Here is a 20,788-nt window from a genome sequence, read left to right as displayed (position 1 = left end):
CCAAATATTGCATAGTATTTATGTATACACAATAAATGCAGTAGCAGGGTTAAATATGCACAGAAATGAAAGACATCAGGCCAGGGATTTAGCTCACTGGTGCCACGCCTGCCTCAAAAGTGCAAGGTCCTGAGTTTAATCCCCAGTATGGGGGAAAAAAAGAGAAAGAAATGAAAGCCATCAAATTAATGACAATTGAAGCTGGGAGTGTGGGGTTGGGAAGAAAGGTGTAAGCAGATTCAGTGATTTCTTTAGTTTTTTTAAAGAAAAATATGGCAAAATATGAAGTTTTGATAAAGCTGGGTGGTGGGTATACATGTCCACATTGTGTATTATTTTATAAATTCTCCTGTTACAAATTGTACATTGAAAGAGTGTACCTATCTATCTATACTTATTTACTTGTGTCCCTGGCTCCCATCCTTACTGCAACCCAAATGAGTCTCCAGTACCAGGGATCCACCAGCCAGCAATGCCTGTAACCTGCTGCCAACACTCCCATGCCACCCTCAGGCCCCAGCTACCGCACACGGTCTCTGGACATGGGCGACACACCTTCCCATTGTTCCTGTGTCTCTGAGCATTCCTTCTTTGCCTTCTCTTCTCTTGTTTTGTGTCAAAAGTTTATTTAAGGTGGGGGATTTAGCTCAGCGGTTCCTGGGGCTGCCTGGAAAGCGCAAAGACCTGAGTTCGATCCTTGGTACCAAAAAGAAAAAAAGGTTATTTAAAAGCATATACATAGTTACACAATATGGACAGCGCCACTTTATTCCACCTTTAGTTTCTTTCTCCAAGAATAATGATACTGTGTGTAGCATGGCTTTGTGTCCCTTACACATACTGTGTACAGATGTTTAAAGAATGATGGTTCAGGACTCCCAAGATCAGCAAGGGCTGTATTTATCACAAAACTCCTTCCTGGTGGGAGTCAGGACACATGAAATGCCAACCAGGAAGTGGTTTCCAACTGCTGCTTGTTTGTAAATAATCTAGTTTTTAGGTCCAACACTGTCCCACATGTGTCCCCATTACTAGGAAAAAAAGTGCATAGCAATATCCCTCATGACACAGGCACAAAAGCACTGAACAAAATGTTAGCAAGTCAAATCTAGCAATAGACAAGCTGGTGGGTTTCATCATGGACTACAAGCTTTGTTCAAAACCCAAAAATCAATTCAGCAGATTAATCAACCTAAAAAAAGAAAAATTATATGTTAATCTTATAGATGCAGTAAAGTCATCTGACAAAGTTCAACATCTATTCACAATAAAAACCCTCAGAAAATTACAAATAGAAGAGAATTGACTCTGCTGTTAAAAGATTAACTCCAAAACACCTACAACTACATCAATCTTTTTTTTCTTATAACTATGTTTTTATTCCAAAATGCTTAATATCCAGGTAAAATTATAATAGTTGAGTTCACCACTCCTCTTACAAAGCTAATGTTATTGATCTTCTCTTCTGGGTGTTCAACAACCAAAGTTTAGAGACCAGAACTCAAAAGGTATCTGGGCTAAGATGACAGCCAATATTTTGGTCCTGGCCCTGGCCCTTCAAGGTCAACTACAACAACTACAACAAAAAGATCCATGACATGAGGGAACCTTCTCCAAGATCCTACAACTTTGGTGAGTCATCCAACCTCCTGAGCAGGGAGGTTGCTGAACACCAAAACAGTAAGATCCAAAAAAAGTGTGCCAAAGGAATGTCACCTGGAGGAAAAAAATCTCCCATGCTTTCGCAGAAAGCAACATGGTCAAGCAAGGCCCAGACATATCCTGATGGCTGACACTGACAGAGGAGCTAAGAGGCTCTATGCATGGTTCCAAGACAGTGCCTGCGGAGACTTATTTGACCTTATTAGGAAGAGGTTAATTTTGTTTAATATAGGTCTCACCATAACTTGGTCTTAAACACCCAATAGAAAAGTATAACTGAAGGTAACATTTATTTAAGTTCAACAAAAGTTTTGTTATTTTATTGCCAACATGGTTTAAAAAAATTATTAGATTTTAATCCTTTTACAGGCCCAACTAAGAGAAATTATGGCTATTATAGACAGCTAACCCAGTCAAACACACTATAGATCCTTCGAATATATAGGGTCAAGCCATTGTTGGGTATGCTCACTTTTCCCAAAAACACCCTCACATAAAACAAAAGAAAGGGAGATATGTTGGAAGCAATGCTACATAATTTTAGGGAAAAATCATTTGATTAGGCCTAGTTCTCCTGCCTACAGCCCAGCTATGGCATTTCCAGACATGATTCCATTTTGGCCTCAGGTCACAACTGAGACCTCAATGATCTGGTGATGCTGTGATGCGCCAGGGCAAGACCACACCTGCGGGAGACATCCTGGGAGGAACCAAATCTTCACCTGCAGAGTTCCTCATTGATCTAGGAATTCCGCCACTCCCCATTATCTGTTACATTTGTTTCTCCCTATATACTGAATAGAAGGTGCGGCAAGTTTGGGGGCTTTTGTCTCTACTGCCCAGAGCAGCACTGATCAGGCACAAAGCTCAGCTTCTTCTCCAAGTCTCATTTTTTCTACCTTTCCTGTATAATAAATTAATATGCCTTGTTCTGCTATGGCTCGCAGGAGACTAAGACTAAGTGGTCCTAGTAAAGTCCCCTTTCCCTGTTCCCTATATTATGTGACCAGACAAAAGCCAAATGCTGAACCACCAAGTACCTGAGGGACTGTAAGAATCACCACAGTCACACAACATGGTCCCAGACTTCTAACGGGAGAGCTTTTACAAGGACAGCATAAAATACCACACTGAGCTGTACAGGGCAGAGCATTCAGGATGGCTCAGTCAAGCAGCATTTCATGGAAACAACAGCTTTTAAACTCAGCAAAGTCAAAATGGCAAAAAGTACCAAAAGACTTTTAGAGCTAATAAATGAATTCAGCAATGCAACGGAGCATAAAATCAACATCAGTCATTAGCTTTACTATCTGCCAATAATATACTAGCAGCGAAAAAATTCAGGAAAAAAAATTCTGTGGATACAGAAGTTGTACAATGTTAAAAAAAAATACTTGCATTCAAGAAAGTAGTTGTACTGCACCATGATAAGAGCATGCATTTTGGCTTCAGTCAGATCTTAGCTTGAGTTTTTTGGTTTGTTTGTTTTTTTGTTTTGGTACCAGGGATCAAACTCGGGTCCTTGGGACTTGCCGGGCAGGCGCAGGCTGCGGAACAACTGAGCTAAATCACTGGCCAGCTTGAGTTTTGATTGTGCCATTTATCATTGGTTGTGTGACTTGGTCAGGTTGAGCTTATTAGACATCAATCTTAATTTTTAGTGAATTAGTGCTTTCCCACCAAGATTGAAAACCATACAAATATGTGTGCCTTCATCCTTTCATTAAACATGGTATTAAAATCATAGCAAGTCTGAGGAGATAGGAGGAAAGAAGGAAGCAAGGAAGAAAGAAGAGAGGGAAAGAGAGAGGGGGAAGGAAAGAGGGAGGGAAGGAGGGAGGAAGGGAAAGAGGGAGGAAGGGAAGGGGCACATAAACCTGAAAGGAAGAGGTAGAACTGTCTCTGTTTACATTTGATCTTAGCCAAAAGGCTGAGAAGCGATTAGAACTGTCTCTGTTTGAAGATGGCATGATTGTTTATGTAGAGCATCCCAACAAATGTACAAAAAAGCTACCAAATATAATAAGTTTCACAGGACCATAGATACAAGGTCAGTATATAAAAACCAATTATATTTTTATGTACTGGTAATAAACAGTTGGAAATTAAAAATTTGAAAGACAATGAAATATACAAGAGCATAAATATGAATTGTGTAGGAATGAATTTAACAAAATACAAACACAACATTTACACTGAAAAGGAGGAAACACTGTTGAAAGAGTTAAAGACCTACATAAATGAGGAGAGATAGCTGCCCAAGGAGCCAGAAACTCAATATTGATGTCAATTTAACCCAACTCCACTTTACCCCAATAAACTATTACGTAGAAGTTGACAAATAGCTTATAAAATGTATGTGGAAACGCAAAATAGAATGATGTGGAAACATCAAAAGAAATCTTGACAAAGAAAAATTAGAAACCTAATGTTGAAAATTAAATATGCCATATCCTGCTGAACTAGAGCTTCAGTGGGGTCCACTAATAGATGTACTCATGTACATATATACACACACACTTACACACATGCATAATGCACACTTGTGTACATACATACACAGAGACATGCATACACACGTATGCATAATACACACATCACATACATGGATGCATCATGTACATCCACCTATGTTATATACATGCTGTCATAATATTTACATTATATGCATACTACATGCATGCATACATACATTGTATGCACACCTGCATATTTGCACATAACATCAATATATTCACACACACATGTGCACACACCCAGCAGCCTGCCCTTTGTTCTATTACCCGAGTGGCCTCCTTTCTCCAGTTACCAAGTGCTCCCTTAGAGGTAGGGGCTAAAGAGTTACTAAATTATATTCTCCAAAGTATTCACTTGTAACTCAAAGACCAAAAGGTAAATTAAGAAACCAAAATGATAAGTATGTAAAAGTAAATGACAAGAAAAGGTGTTATTTTACACAGAGCTTGGTATTCTTCCTTTCTTACCTACAATTTAAACCAAATTTGCTCCTAAGCATAGCCAAATTGCAGAATGAGCCAGGAAATAGAACATTAGAATCCAAAATGCTTCCAGCAGTTGCAATGGCCCAACTGTCAGCTTATTAACTTAGCTCTAATTTTATTTCCTAATGTTTACTTTACCAGGCCTAAGAATTTTTAGTTATGAAAATGAAGAAATTTCACAGGCATCTTCCATTTTAAAGTATGTACATTTTGTGGCTAGTTGATGTTTTTGAAGAGAAAATAAGATTTTAAAATAGTAGCATGTAACCCAATATGCTCACCTTCTCTTTCTTTATCTCAAGGCAAATTAAACTATAGCAACCTAGCAGAAAGGCAGAGGAAACGAGGAACCCACTTCTCAAAAGTGCTCATTCTTCCACCAAGTTGGTAATGGTTCCACGTCCTACCAAGGGAAGGGGCTGGTGCACAGAAAAACACGGACCAAGTGTGCTGATGGGAGTTACTACATACATTATTTACAATCTGGAGCACTGTTCTTTCATGGCTCTAGCTTATGACCAAACCTTGTATCTGTCATTGTATAAGATTCATCCTTAGCCAAGAGTGATGGTATCTGTCTACCCTTACACTTGGGAGGCTATCTCAAGAGGATTGAGAGTTACATAGCATTTATTAGTCAGATTTTCCATTGCCAAGTCACAATATTTGTGATGGCTGATTGATTGTGTCAATTTGAGAAGTTTGGTTAAGAGAAGCTTAACTAAATCCACTCAGCAATTCCATACCCTAGGGTGTGGGAGATCCACCCCAGGGCAGCTCATCACCTAAATGGTATGAAGGGCAGATCTGCTTCTGTTCCTTCCAAGGAGCTCCAGTCTTTGCCTTGGTCGTCATCTCCTGGCTTCCAGTGCAGACTCTTTGGCTTCTGGCACATATCTTTCAGCCTTTCAGTGTAGATGTTTCAGCCTTCCATCATAGACTCTTCAGCCTTCCATTGCAGACTCATTGGCCTCCTGATACATACACTCACAGGACACTGCAGCAGTGAGCTCCAGACCTTCAACTAAATCCTTTGGTCTGCAGTGTGCAGACAAGACCCTCTGGACTCTTCCTCATCCAACCCTGTGGGTGGCCATTATAAGCCAATCTTGTAAATTCATATATGTTTGTGTGAGACCCAACTTAGCAACTTGGCAATACTAGCACCATGTTGAGAACATTCTCCTCCATTTTGCAAATGTGTGACTTTCAACTGCACTCTGTCTCCTGGGAGAAAACCCCACCCCTAACCAATGCATGTAACCACAGGGTAAAATAAACAGAAACTGTGTTTCAGGTGATCTGCAACAAACTGTTACCCAGGGGAATGGGAGGAACTAACTGTGCTTATCCTGGCCTCTATAACCAGTTTCTGCAACAATCCGTAACCCAGGGGAATGGGAGGAGGGACTCTTTTTCTGTGGTTTTTTTCCTTTAAATATGCAGTCCTCCTTTCAGTTAGGGCCTTTTGTCCTCCAACTTGGTTGCAGCGTACATGGGTCCTGGCCAGAAAATAAAGTTCTCCAGTAAGACCCCAGGACTGTGTCATGCTTTGGGAGTTTGTCGCGAATCTAATTCGGGGACGAGGTCCAAAATTTGTATATCTTGTGTTGCATTTGTTTCTCTAGTAAATACTGACTGTTACAATACTTGATACCCACAATTTAAGAGGAGAGGTTTAATTTGGCTCACAATTTCTGGGGATTTGGTCCATGGTTGGCTGGCTCTAAGGCAGAAACATGGCAGAAGGGCCTGGTAGAGCAAAAGTGCTCAGTTCATGGTGGCTGGGACACAAAGCAGAAAATAGTAGCAGAGAGGAAGAGGCCAGGGACCACATATAGTCCCCAAGGTCATGCCTCCATGACCTACCCAGACACACCCAGATGTGTGCTTTGCTGTTACCCTGAGCATTCTTAAACCAATCAAGCTGACCAGCTTAACTCTCACATAGTGACAGGTAATCTCAAATTTTTAAGTTTTAAAAAAAATTCATCCTTATTCAAGCTTTTAACAAAACATCCTTATCCAAGCCTTTAACATTAACAAAAGCAGGCCGGTGCAGCTTCCGCCCAGCAGCCCGGTGGACACTGCTGGCACGGGAATCACGAACTTCTGGTCACGGCCGCCGCACAAAAGCCTGGCGAACCTGGGAAGGGGAAGGCAGAATTAGAAGATCATATGATGTTGGTGTAGGAGGATTTATCATGGTGACTTTAGGATGTTGGTTCCATTGCAGGTATAATTATGCAAAGGAAAGAATCCAGCAAAGAATTGCCAGAGAAGGAATAAAAAATAAGATTTTATATGAAAGCACCCACCTTGATCCTGAAAGAAAACAAACCAACAGCAACAACTGAGCAACTTGAACATGGAAAATGGAACTCTTGAAGTCAGTGTGAACAATGTTGGGGTCAACTACACAGAGCATTTTATACATACAAATAAAGTATGTTTAAACCATAAAAAAAAAACATTAACAAAAGCAAACATCAGGCCTGAATTATTATACCAGAATGATATTTTCTCAAGACCACAACCATGCTGCCCTTTCAATAGCCAGGAGATTATGTTTGTCACCAGCTCCTAAGAACAACCTTACTCCTGAGCAAAAATAGCACTGCAGGTATTGCAGGAGACACGCAGTTAAAAGTCACTTCTGCCCTCTTGGGCTTGCTAGTACAATCCCTGGCCCCAAGTGAGTAGCCAGTAATGACTACATATGGTGCTCACTACAGAAGTCACTAGGATATGCACAGGTGCTGCTTTGCTCCTCAGGGACATGTGGTAGGACTTCTATCCTCACCTCATTCCACACGGTGCACCTCAGAATCAGAGCACATCACGCTGCATTAAAACCACACTCTGGGAACACTATGTGCAGGGCTGTCTGGTGCCCACACAGAAAAAGCAGGACTTGCTCTTTCAGCTTGCATTTTTTCCAAAGTTGTCTCATGACTGCTAAGGACAGTATCAGACGTGAAAACTAGAAGTGGGAAAAAGGAAAGCTTTTGACTGTGTGAACTGAGCATCCCCAGCCCCCAAATCCTAAATCCAAAATGCTCCTAAATCTAAACATTTTTGCCCAAGACTTCATGTAACAGAGGAAAACTTCACATGTGACCTCATGTGGCAGGTCAAGGTCAAAATGCAAGTGCACTAAAAGTAATGTATGACATTACCTATAAGCTATTTTCATAAGGTGTATATAGAACATGAATGAATGCATAAATTTGGTATTTACACTTGGATTCAACTCCAAAGATACTTCATTAAGTATATGAAAATATTCCAAAATCTAAGCAAATCAAAATCCAAAACCCTGTATTCCCAAACATTCTGGATAAAGGATACTTCAATTGTATTCTTAAAACTACAAGACAGTAATTAAATTATAATTTTAATTAATTTTTAAATTAAAAATTAAAACTTTAGTCAAGTCCATATATTTAGAAAGAAAACTAAGATAAAGCCACACATGGACACACTATGGTGAAACTTCAGGGCTGAGAAGAAACTATCCAAAGCCAACCAGAAACAGAAGACACATTCTCCACCAAAAATAAAATGAAAGCTGTTCGTGAAAAGGACAGTTTGTGTTGACAACACTGTTGTTGAGCTACTTTCAGGCACAGTGTCTAACTCTCAATCAAAAATAACCAGCGAGCAGTCTAGCTTCAAATAGAAAAGTCGTTAGATCAAACTAACTCTTCTTCAGAAAATGACTATAAAATCTGGCAAAAGGCAAACTAAGCCACTGCAGAAGGTGTGTTAGAGGCCAAGCCCACGTTATCAGAGTCAGAGGGACACCTCTCTTTGGAAGATGAGGTCAGAGGGTGAAAGGCATATGTCCATGGCTTTTTTTTCTATAGCCATGTCCCATCTGCCACAGCTTTAGACATCAAAAAATTGTAGCTAATCTGCAAGAGGCATTAGAAGACAGAGTTAGGGTAGAGAAGATAGAAAAGTGTGAAATGCTGGAAGGGAGGGGCTAAGCCCTGAAGTCTTCCACCTCTGCTCTCCCAACCTTGGGCTGGCAGCTGCTTGTGAGGTTAACTCCCCAGCCCTCTGCCTTGCCCTAGGCAGACAGAGGAAGTCCTAGCAGGGACCTCAGTGGCCAAAATATGAAGCTTCAGAAGCCTCAGGGCATCTGGTCCTGCAGGACTCTGGGCAGCAGCATCGCTCTGCACTCACAGAAGAGGGCTCCTGCAGGCCAGGTCCTCAGAGGAACAGAGTTACCTGGGCTAGCTGCTTCCCACAGGAAAACCTGACTCATATGCGTGTGCATCTAGCACCCGTGCCCAGGAGAACAGAGGTGAAGGCCTGGCCTCTGCTCTCTCCCACAGATCTGGGTTGTTCCATTTGGCTGGATTCATTTAGGTCATTCCCACTCTCAGAGCTTCTTGGCCACATCAGGGACCCGGGGTTGTCCAGCTCACCAGGCCCAGAGAGGAGAAGCTGGACAGCTTTTCCACCAGCCCCAGGTTGCCAAGGCTGGGTGTGACCTTGGAGCTGGAGAGCAATGACCCTGCTTGCTTCCTTTGTATTCCTCATGCTCTCTGGGAGTCTTCTTCCAAGCCAGCCAGCCTGAAATCGTGTGGCTGTGTTCATCTGCAGAATAAAACAGAACTCTGTGGATAACGTGGTTGCGGCACAGGATACTTCCTCACCCCTTATTTCATCTGCTCTCAGACCCACCCACCCTCTCGTATCCCTGTTAAACCCTGAAATATTTAGGGTGAATGTGTGTAATCATATGATTTCTTGCCAAAAGATCCCATCTGAGTCTGTTTCTCAATTGCTTTGAAAATCTGGAGCACATTTCTCTGTTTGCCTTCTTCGGGGCTGGTGACTGATGATCTCTAAACAGAATTTACAGCATTCTCCACTTGAGATTAACAATATCAGTATCACTTTTTGTCTCCCAGCAGCTGCTGCCTTCAGCACTGATCCACTTTGCTCTATTTATTGTCTTACTGTTCGTAATGTTTGCCATCAATTATACCAGTTTCTCATACATTGCCCATGTACAATCCTCTATTATTTCAGCTTCTTGGCTGGTAGATCTGTTCATAAGAAAACTAGAAAGCTCCCAACAATGTGTCTGACTTGTACCTGCGGCCTCATCTTCACTTCCTGATGACACAGCTGTCTAAGGAAGTCACAGTGCTGGATGTGGAATGGGTTTCTGTGTGAGTGATGTCTGCCCATTTGGGGCTGAGATTTGATACTCATTGTCAAAGCCATTGTTAACTCAACTGGTGAGACAAGCCAACAAAGACAGACATCTCAATAAAAGTGAATAATGTCTTTATTTATGTTTTCAGAATGTCGTGAACTATTTAGCAAGTGTCAGGTGTGTGCTAAGCACTTTGCTAGGTGCCCAGGAAACAAAAACAAAAAGCAGGTGCAAAGGCTCACGGGAATAAAATCAGTGAACTGGAGATGCACAGACCCCTCCACTCCACTGAACCACAAAGGGCAGGGTGGAGATGCATGAGAAGGAGGGCAGGGGTGGGGAAGTCACCTTAAGGGTTCCACAAGTGCTGCCGATGGGCTCTTAGCATTGAGTGCCCACACAGGAGCACAAGGGTGACCAGCTTTCCTGTGAGAGGAGACTCTGGCCACAGTCCTGGGTGTGGCAGGAAGAAGAGCTCAGGGTAACAACTGCTGCCTTGTCCAGAGGAGAGAGGGAGAGGCCAGAGAACTGGGGACACCTGGGAGGTGACCAGACAAGTCACCAGGCTCTGTAGCCACCTGAGATGCCTGCAGCCAGGTATTAGGGGAAGAAGAGAAGCTCATTTTAACTCAGGGTGGGACATTCTGGGGCACGATGCTGGCACTGGCTTGGGTCTGGTCCTCATGGCAAGTGGCATGACTGCCCTAATTGTGATATAGGGCCTCTTAGCACTGTCACACTAGGCCCCAAGCTCCCAACAGGTGAACCCCTGGACACGAACCTCATCCAGCCACAGCACTGGAAGGACTAGGAGATCAGGTACTTAAAGTCAAATCCAGGGTGACATTCAAGTGCCTGGCATGAACAAGGAGAGATGGTGAAGCTCTTCATAGAAAGAGGGGATGGAGGAGAAGCGGCAGGGAACTGTCCTGGACTTCTCTGCCTCAGAGGCTTGCAGGGGGCACCAACACCATGGGAACTCAGGAGCTGCATCTGGGCAAAATGAAGACCAGGTAGAGATGGGCATGTGGGCAGCATGTGCAGTCCTAAGTGTGAGTGAAACTGGCCGACTGTGTAGAAGGACCAGGAGACAGGGTTGCACACAGCGTCCAGCCCTCACAGATGCCAACAGAGGAAGCCGGTCAAGGCCTGCAGGAGAGAGGGGACAGCGGCACAGACCTTGAAGAAAGTGTCGCAGACAGTTGTGCCTGGCGCCTGGTTTCACACGTCGCCACAACGGAACAACCTTGTTTCTCTCCTGTCTCATCCACCTTCTCCTCACAGATCCCCTGGAAGCAGATCACAGACATCACCATGTGTCACCTCCAACTGGGCAAGCGGGCAGCAGGACACCCAGGTCTCTTCTCAGCCATGACCTGGGTCTGCACGCTGGGTTGCCCTCTGCCACGCCTCTGCCTCCCTCCCTTTGTTCCTGTTCTCTCATGTAACTAGGGAGGGCCCAAGAGTTATTGTTTTCGTTCCTTTCTATGATTATGATTATTGTAGTACAAAGAGTTTTCGTGAATATGCTGGCAGAAGCAGAGGGGTACATAGCATCTTTGTTTTTTGGTCTGCAGAGTGCTCAAAACCTCATGGTGCTCTCTCAGATAGGCCTCTGCATTTTCTCTTTTTCATTGACAAGAGGTAATAATTGTGAATATTTATAGGGCATGATGGGATGTGTTGATCCACGAATGCATTGAAGAAAGATTCAGTCAAGCTGATTAACTTACCCCTCACCTTTTTTATGGTGAGAATGTTAAAGCTCCATCCTGTCAGTAATTTGAAATGTACAACATGCTGCTTTGGGCTGTGGTCTTCTGCTGCCTCCAGACCTCCTGTTTCCTTGCTCTCCCAGTCCCCACACCACTCTAACTGGATTCTTCTTTCCTTTCTCCTGAATGAGGCTCTCAGGTTTCCTCTTAGGAAGGGCCTGAGTTGTTGGTTGCAGAGTTACCAGCAGCTGGTGCAGCACCTCTTGGCAGACTACGTCAGGGCATCCTTAGCCAAATGTGGCAAAGCTCCCTCAGGTTCTGCTCAGCCTCCTGAACCCACAGCACTGCTGGAGGCCCAGGTGCTGGGGACTCAGGACATCACCAGCCCCCACCCTCCTCCTCCTTCTCTGCACAGCGCCAAAGCCACTCCGGGCCCACTGTAGGTGCACCAATCCCAGGGCAGCACTGGCCACTGGGCAGCACTGGGCACTCTTTCTGAGCAGCTGTCTGGCCTCTGGTTATGCTATCCAGGCACTTCTTGGTTTTCACAAGCAGATTCCAGATATTTCAAAGCTACCTGTCTGACCCATCATCCTCCCAGAACTCTCAGAAGAGGGGGTAAGTAGGAGACAGCAGTGTAAGAGGCAACAAGAACCAGTTAAGACAAGCATGGTAAGCGTCCTTCTCTTTGTAGCTCATACTTGTGTTAAACATCTTGCCCCACTTCCCCATTCCCCCACCAGTCTATGCCCTTTGAGGGAAGCTATTATATTTTATTCATGTTGTCTTCTCAGGACTGCATGAAACCCATTAGGCAGGAGAGAAACAATCAATCCAGTTGCACTGAATTAAAGCAATATTTCCCACTGGAAATTAAGCCTACCCACTCTTTTTTCCCTACTGGAGCTAGATAATTTTTTAGAAAATGAAAGACGTTTGCAGGTCAGATACATCAGTGGTTCCAAACACACATTCCTTTTCTGAAGGTAAAAGTGACTGTGTAATGGGCTAAGGAAACTTGAGATAAGGTAATTCAAGAATTAAAATTTAAGAGCCTCTCACTGATAACATTTGTTGATGGTTGCTCCTTATATCAGAAATAAAATTGGTGTAAAAATTTCCAAAATTGCATTGTTAAAACTCAGTGCAAAAATGCAAGCAGATGTTGCCACTGCTATGTTTAATTGCTACTTCCCAGTCTGCAAACTTGCCCTGCACCAACGATCTTAGTGGGGTTCGCAGTATCTACAAGAAGGAGGTGAGCAGGTGACACAAGCCACACTGACACCCAGAGTTACAAAGCTCCCTAGGAACCAGGTCTGGACTTAATCCGAGTTTTCAGGAGCCACTGACTGTCTAACACCTATTCACACAGCACCATCTCCTTCTGCTTCACCCGAGTCAGAAGTGCTTGGCAATCTGGAGAGAGAGAGGGCAGATCCAACCCGGTTCCCGTTAGGGGACAGGAGGCCCAATCCTCAGTCCCAGGTGCCAAGAGGAAGTGGCTCATTTTCCCTCTTCCAAGCTCTGCGTTATGTTTTTCCATTCATTCTGCCTAGCAAAGCTTTTGCTACCAAAGGTGACTTCTCAGAAAATCTTTGCAATGAAAATAATATCTACTGTCTTCTTCTCAAAATGAGCAAGATACCGCCATTTGCCCTACTGGTCACAAAACTGGAGACTTAGTAGCTGAGAAAAAGGCCAGGAACTATTGACTGGCAGGCAAAGGAGAATCTTCACCATCCATCATCCACCTCCCTTAGAGGAAGCTTCTCAGACTTGAAAGAACCAAGGATCCTGTTAAAATGCAGATTCTGATTTGGGGACCTGGTAAGGGCTGCAAGGCCACCATTCTCCCCATGTCCTGGGTAGTCAACCTATGGACCTGGCTCAGGGATGCAAGGCCATGCCAGCAGCTCTCATACTAAGCAGGGTTGGTGTCTCCATCTCTGGAGGCCTTGGTAACACAGCATTCTGCTTTTCACAGTTCCAGTTACCCACACTCATCTGTGGTCTGAAAATAGTAAGCGGAAAATTCCAGAAATAAACAATACATGAGCTTTAAATTGCTCACTTTCTGAGTAGGGTGATGAAGTCCCACCCCACCCAGGACGTGAATCGTGTCTTTGTCCAGCGTTTGCAGCCCCTGTGTGCCACCTGCCCATTAGTCACTTGGGTGTCATCTCGGTGACCAGAGGACCGAGGGGCTTTCACAGTGCTTGTGTTCAGGAGCCTTTATTTTACTTAATAATGACCTATTTTATTGTTCTATGAATAACTTTTCTGTTTTATTATTAAATATTCCTGCTATTCTTTCACATGCCAGATTTACAGGTTAAATCCTATCCTAGGAATGTATGTTCACGACGAAGCAGAGCCCCTTTGGGATTCAGTGCTACCTGAAGTTTCAGGGGTCCATCAGGGTCTGGGGGCATATCCTACACAGAGAAGGGGGACTTCTGTGCTCCAGTAGCAGAGCGCCCCGGCCTAGCTAATCCAGGCAGGTCAGGACGGAGTGAGCATTCGTGTTTATAAGCTCCAAGGCCATGCTGAGTCTGCTGGCCTAACAAATGGATTGATAATGTTTATGGGTAATTTGCATGCTCTTTTTAAGAGCTGAAAGTGGGAAAGTCTTAATATCCACACTAACTAAACTCAAGTTCATATACTACAGAAACTGGAAATGTGTGGAGTTTATCTTCATAATCTCACTAACTGTTGTGTCTTGGGGCCAGGCACTCATAGGGTGATATCAATTTCCTTAGGGTTGTCCATTAATAACTATTTATTTTTAACAGCTACAGTAACACATTTCACCCGTTAGTCTTCAGAGTCATTTCACCGGGTTGTTGACAGCTGGAGGGGAGACCAGACAGGCTACACAGTGTGCTGAGTGCTATTTCCCTACACTGCTGCAGGGGGCAGCAATGCTCCCTGCATATGTTACAACTGCTGCAGCAATAAGAAGTGAAATAGAGTATCAGTACCTAGTAACTGTTTGAACAAAACTGGGAAGTCTTCAGACGAACATAACACTTATAATGCATCCCGATTGACCAAATAACAGCTGCTTAGATGTCTTAACTCTGAAAGAAAACAAGGATGGAAAAAATAAATATTTTGGTAAGGAGTAGAACATGATGTGCAGTGTAAGTTGAGCAAGAAATGAGTCTTAAAATCTGTATGTCTTAGCAATCATCTTATTTAAAATAAATGTCACATTAACCCAATGGGAAGGATTAAAGATCTGTGTGTATATCATGTTGTGCAGATGGAGAACACCTACTGCGAGCAAGGCCTTTGCCTTTCTACCTGACCCGAACCTGACAGTCCCTGGGGCAACCCCTGTCCTCCAGCTGCTGTAGCCAAGGGTTGGCTGGTTTCTCCCACCCCATCCCACCTCTGGCTGGGGAAGAGGAAGCAGCCTTGCCTTCGCCTCCCTGTCACTAGAGGGTTTTTGTGCACTTTCTCCTGGCCACCCTGTGCCTCCTCCACGCCGCCTCAAGGAAAAGGTCCTGAGGACGATGCTGTGGACTGTGCTTCAGTGGTCACCTCCAGGTGACCTGCCTGGTTCCTGGTCCACCACCGATCTCCCAGCCACACTCTGTCACAGCCCATAAGGCATCCTCAGCATGAGGATGACCCCCTCCAGGGCCTGGTCCCTTTCTCACTCCCCTAGGCCTCCTGGCCATCAGAGCTGTGCTCTTCGGAATCTCAGCCTCAAGGTTCCCTCTGCCTTACCTCCCCTTTCCTAGAGGAGCACTTACAGGCCAACAGCTCTGCGACCCCACAGGGATCTGCGGTTCACAATGCTGGCTTTGTTCAGGGTTTGCTCTTCTTCCTGGAGTGCTGCACACCCACCGAGGGTTCCTGAGCCTGTGGTTGTGACCCCCTCCACACACATTCAGCACTTCACCCATTCTCCGCAGTCACAGACTTGGCAGCCTGGAACAGCCCTGAGCTCTGTTAACCCAGCCCCCAACCCTCCACCTGTGCCTATGTACCTGGACATCCTGGAGAAACCCCACCACAACCCAGGGCCCCAGGAGTGCCCACCGGCAACATTAGTCCCTCTGTCTTCTGCTCCAATCTCTCTCTCCTGCTGACCCCGCCCACTCCACGACCACTGGCCAGGACTGGCTCACAGCTCCCCCATCCACCCACCGAAGATGAACTGGCCCACTCCTCACAGGGGCTGGAATCCTCTTCCTCCCACTGCCTCCAGCAATTCCTCCCCAGCCTGCAGCTAGGAATCCCTGCTCTCCTGGAGTGCAGTCATCAGGACTCAGCCAGGGGTCATTCTTTGTCCAAAAAGAAAGAAAAGAAAGAAAGGGGGGGAGGAAGAAAGAAGAGAAGGAAGGATGAAGGGAGAGAACTGGGATGGGAGGGAGAGAGAGGAAAAGGAGGAGGAGAAGAAGGAGCAGAGAAACAACAACAACAAATAATGCTTCCCCACGTCCCCTCTCCTTCCAGCTTTCCCTGGCTTCCCTGGTGCCCCTTGAGGAACAAACAGCTTCTCCTCTAACCAGCCATGTCGTTTTGACATCCTCCCCTCTCCTTTTCCCTGGAAATCACTGCACTGGGGTTTTCACTCCCAGCACATGAAGTTCTTCCGTGACCTTCACACTGAACCCAAGCCCTGTTGGGTGTCCCAGGCAGCACAGAGCAGGACTGCTGGGGCCCAGGGAGCCCCTTAACACTCCTGCTCCACCTGCATCTAGGTCTCAGCTGCTGTGACCAAGTGCCAGAGTAAGCTGCTTGGACAACACTTCACTTCACCTGGTGCCAGACTCTGAAGTCCAAGGTCCAGGAGCTCACCTGCCCAGTTTCCAGCACAAGCCCCCTTCCTGTCTTGGGACTGTGATCTCCTTGCTGTGTCCTCCCAGAACTGAGACAGCACGCTGCTGCTGCTCTCTTCCTTCCTCTCTTCCTGCCCTCATGACCTCATCTGAGCCCAGCCTCCTTCAAACACCATCCCAGGGGTGCAGGCCCAACAAAGGAACTTAGCAGGACTCCAGCTTCAGTCCAGGGCACCCACGCACCTCCAAGTGGACTCACTCACTATCCCGTCTCCTTCCCACGCTGCCTTCTGTGGGCGCCAGGGGGCGGTGTCACCCACGCCCCTTAGGAGGCAGCCTGGTCCTAGGCCCAGAGAGCTAAAGAGCTCAGGGAGGCTGCCCCAGCCACAGCCAGCCACGCATGCTGCGAGTCCGAGGGCTCACAGTCCCTGCTGGGCTGACCAGGACCGGCTCCCACCTCAGCGTGCACCCTCCTCTCCCAGGGGTCCCCCACGTGGCCCTCTCAGCTTCCTCTCTGTTCTGCAAGTGCCCACCCCACCCTGTGGTTCCCTCTTCCAGCTCTGAGTTGGTATCTGCCTCTGGAGGATTCGAGCCACACACTCCCCTGATCACTAAACACAGACTGGCACCTGGCTTTCTCAGCTTTCAGTCTTTCTCCTCTGCCTCCTTTCTGAGGCCCCAGGGCACTTGTGTCCCACAGAACACAGCATCCTCCTTACAGGAGCACATCCTCACTGTAAGCTCGGACTCCCCACCTGGAAGTGCTGCGTCAATACTGATAGGTGGAGGAGTGGGGACACCTGCAGGTGATATTTCCATGAGTTGCTAAACATTTAATGACCAGCACAACCACTGCTGCTTATTTATCAGCATCAACTGGAGAATTTAAAAGCATACATCTTAATTAGTTTTCTGTTACTATAACAAAATACTCACCACTAGGTAATTCAGAAAGGATAGAAGTTTACTTGGCTCATGGTTCTGGCTCTGGAAGCCCAAGCACACAGGGCAGGCATCTGCCCAACATCCTGTGAGAGCCTCCTTGAATGCACAGAGAGATGGAGCAGCATGGCACCCAGGCCCCTTTCTCATCTCGTGAAGCCACCAGTGCCATCATGAAGAGCCAGAGCTGATTCGGAACATGTAGAGTTATTAGTAAGAGATGCTCCCTGCTGGGTGTGGTCCATAAGGACAGATATAATAGTGAGTTTTGACTCTGCAAACTGCAGCTGCAGAATGCAACTGCGGGTGTGAGCAGTGAAGACATAACTGGAAGAATGGCTAAGTGGATACCCACGAAGTCATCTCGTCCCTCCTGGGTGATAACTATGGAATAATCCAGGCTACTTGGAGGTCCTGACACTGCTCAAAATTTGCAAAAGTAAACATTACCCGATCCCTTTAATAGCCGCTGTGGCCAGCAAGAGGCCTGGACAAGGTTGGCATCTGACTGTGGCTAATCAGAGGTGAAGGTAGGGCATCTGTTGTTTGCTGCCATGCCTGACAGTCCCAGAATCCTGAGTCACACTGGAGAAAATTTCAGCACCCACTCTTCTGTGTGAGATTTAACAAATGCTTCTTGCAGTGTGTGCATTGATGGGAGAAGTCAGGGACTGTTTGCTTTCAGAGGGAAGGAGAACAGCAGATTCTCGTACCTTCTCCAGGCTGTTTGCATCTCCCCATGCAGGCCACAGAATGGTGGCACCAAATCTGGCTCAGTGGACAAAAAGAAAGACAATGTCAGCACTCCATCATATTTATGATATAATGCTGGCCTCTGAGTCTTTTCCACAGACAAAAGCCAGAGGCAGCCCAAACAGTAGGGCACAGCTTCAGAGAGGACAAGCCATCCATACCTCCAAGTTGCAAGGCCCTGAGCTGGCAGTTGAGTACTTGGGGGTTACTTAACCGGGCAAGACAAAAGTGGCTCTGTTGCTGTTTCCCACCCATGCTACATCAAAACATTCTTCTTGGGAATGTGGGAGTGCTGACACCTTTTTATTCCACACTCAGCACAAATGCTAAGACCATTGTATTGTTTAGTGGAGTCCCTAGGCGCCTGAGCTCCTCCAGGCTTTTCCTCAAGCAAAAGTAGCTGAGAAACAATTCCAAGCCTCGATATTAGTCCAAGAACCACCCTATGAATTGGATCACTCTGGGGAAGGCCTATGGGAGCACCAACGCAGTAAGAGAATCCCCTAGGATTCTGGTCAGAGCTCTGGAAAGGAGCAGAAACATGGTACAGTGCCCGAGGAAACACCTATGCCCTATAAAAGTAGAGCCCATCACCAAGAACACCCCAGCATCACACACTCCACTTCTGGAGGGCAGGAGATGCTATTAAGGAGCCCTCATTCTGGGTCAGCACAGACAAGCACAGTGGCTAAGCATGCAGTGCATTGGTATGCAGCCTTCTATGTGCAGTTTCACACCTTCTGGGACCGGTCACGTGCACTGTGAAGACAAGGAAGCACTACATGATATCCTGCCACCTGCTGCTCTCCCAGCATCAGGAAAAGAAAGGGGAGCTATCAGAGTCTGCATAGTACATTGGACCCCTGAAATCTGTGGGGGTTACGTTCCTAGAGTACCCACGAATTGTGAAAAACGGCAAATTTTAGATAGGGCCAGAAAAATGCTTCTATACGCCTATTTTTTTTTTTTTTTTTTTTTTTTGGTACCGCGATTGAACTCGGGTCTTTTTGCTTGCGCAGCAGGTGGCAAAACCACTGAGCTAATCCCCGGCCCAATATGCCTATTTTTATAGTTTAAACCCTAACTGTTATGTCTCCCACAGTTATGTAATTTACTTTAATAAAATACTGTATGAATAAAACCTTAGAAGGTGCAGGGCATTTTGGTGGCACCTTAGGCATCTTAAGGCTTTAAGAAAAACAACACTGAGAACACTTGAGAGAGCTACATGTGGTTCAGCAGCCTGTTAAGATGCGGGAAAGCTGGTGTATCTGCGGACATGGGTTACAGGGCAGCAACCAATCAGCAGCAAGGAGAACTGAATAACATTCTCGGATTGGCTACTGGCAAACCTCCCCCCCGCCCCGCAAAAATATTGTGGAGGATATTTGTAGTTTCCCCGAAATAGTGTGGATTTCTGGCGTTATTAGTTACGTTATAAGGAAAAATCCACGAATGACTGAGGTTGCAGACTTTGAACCGCAACTTCACAGGAGCATGCTCTCTACAGGTGGATCAGGCAGAGTCAGCAGTCCAAATTGGACAGCAGCAGTTATAGAACCTGCTACTTCCCCCTTTTGGCTCGGCCTGGGAATAGATGGAGTGGTCTAAGGGATGAGTCACCAGCAGTGGGCAGAGGGTTCTCATTGTGCACATGGACCTCTGGGTTGTCTATATGGGACTGACAGTATGGATCAGTGACGCAGCACTGGGTGAGATGGGAGGCACAACAAGCTGGTACTGTTCTTTGTCCAATGGCCAAACTCCTGTGTATTGTTGGATGCCTTTATTAACACCTTCAAAACACCTCACTCACATGCTTAGGGCAAACCTGTTGCAGAACAGGCAGGTACACTGCAGATGTGCAGGACCTGGACTTCTGGGTGCATGGTTGCACAGTGACACCACCCTTCCTCCTCCATTGGCCTCCTGTGGCCCCTCACATCCACCTCACTGCAAGGGGAACCCATATCAGATGGATTGGGGTTCATTATTTGGATGACTGCCCCCTGCACTTGAGTTTAAATCTACTTTCTCTGGATGACACCCATGGCAGAATGTGTGCGATCCCCAGTGCATGTTGAGCCCTCATCTTCAATGCAATGGTGTTGAGCATTGGAGCCATTAGCACATGACTGGGTGATGAGAGTGGGGCCTCATGATGAGATTCATGTACTAAGAAAGAGGCCCTGACAGCCCCCTGACATCCACCACTGAGGGCACTGTGAGCAGGTACCAGCCATGAAGCGGGCAGTGGGCTCCAGGGATAGCACATCCAAGTGGGCCACCATCTTAGGCTTCTGGCTCCAAATCACAAGGAATTGTGTTGTTTATTTATTATTTTTTTGTAGTTATAGCAAGCAATGGCCTTGAAGTTCCACATGGACCTCAAACCCCAGGGCTCTCCCGGCACACAACTAGAAGTGTAAACATGGAGGCAATCTTCAGAAACACCTGTGGTTACCAGTGCTTCTTGATGATCCTGTGTCCCTTTTGTCCAGGATAACTCTGAACCCTCACAGTTTGGAGGGTTTGCTCTGGGCTGGAAGCAGGGTATCCCCAGGAGCAGCGCGCATGCCTGACTCCTATTCACACGGAGCCTTGGCGCACACGCTTTGGTTCGCACACTGCTACACCTCACAGTGACACTTCCAGACCCGGGCAACACCCGCCACCCTGGGTATCTTGGTGTCCTCTGCCAGCACAGAGCAGTGCAGACTCAGGATTCCAAAGCCTTGA

The 20,788-nt window shown here is 46.0% G+C and overlaps 1 long non-coding RNA gene across 1 annotated transcript; it reads right to left on the bottom strand.

Moving 5' to 3' along the window:
- Positions 1-8,961: 8,961 nt before the first annotated feature.
- LOC101722399 (uncharacterized) lies at positions 8,962-14,637 on the bottom strand. The gene is made up of 3 exons (XR_002394728.2): positions 14,543-14,637; positions 11,020-11,129; positions 8,962-9,272 (listed from the first exon to the last, which is right to left on the bottom strand). It is a non-coding gene; the product is annotated as an uncharacterized LOC101722399 (long non-coding RNA).
- Positions 14,638-20,788: the final 6,151 nt, after the last annotated feature.

This window comes from Heterocephalus glaber, unplaced genomic scaffold (genome assembly GCF_053883595.1).
Source record: "Heterocephalus glaber isolate CG9 unplaced genomic scaffold, H.glaber_assembly_v1.0 deba00000470, whole genome shotgun sequence".
In the NCBI taxonomy this organism is placed as follows: domain Eukaryota; kingdom Metazoa; phylum Chordata; class Mammalia; order Rodentia; family Bathyergidae; genus Heterocephalus; species Heterocephalus glaber.
Note: the sequence above shows the minus strand (reverse complement) of the source record. Positions and strands in the feature narration are given on the sequence as shown.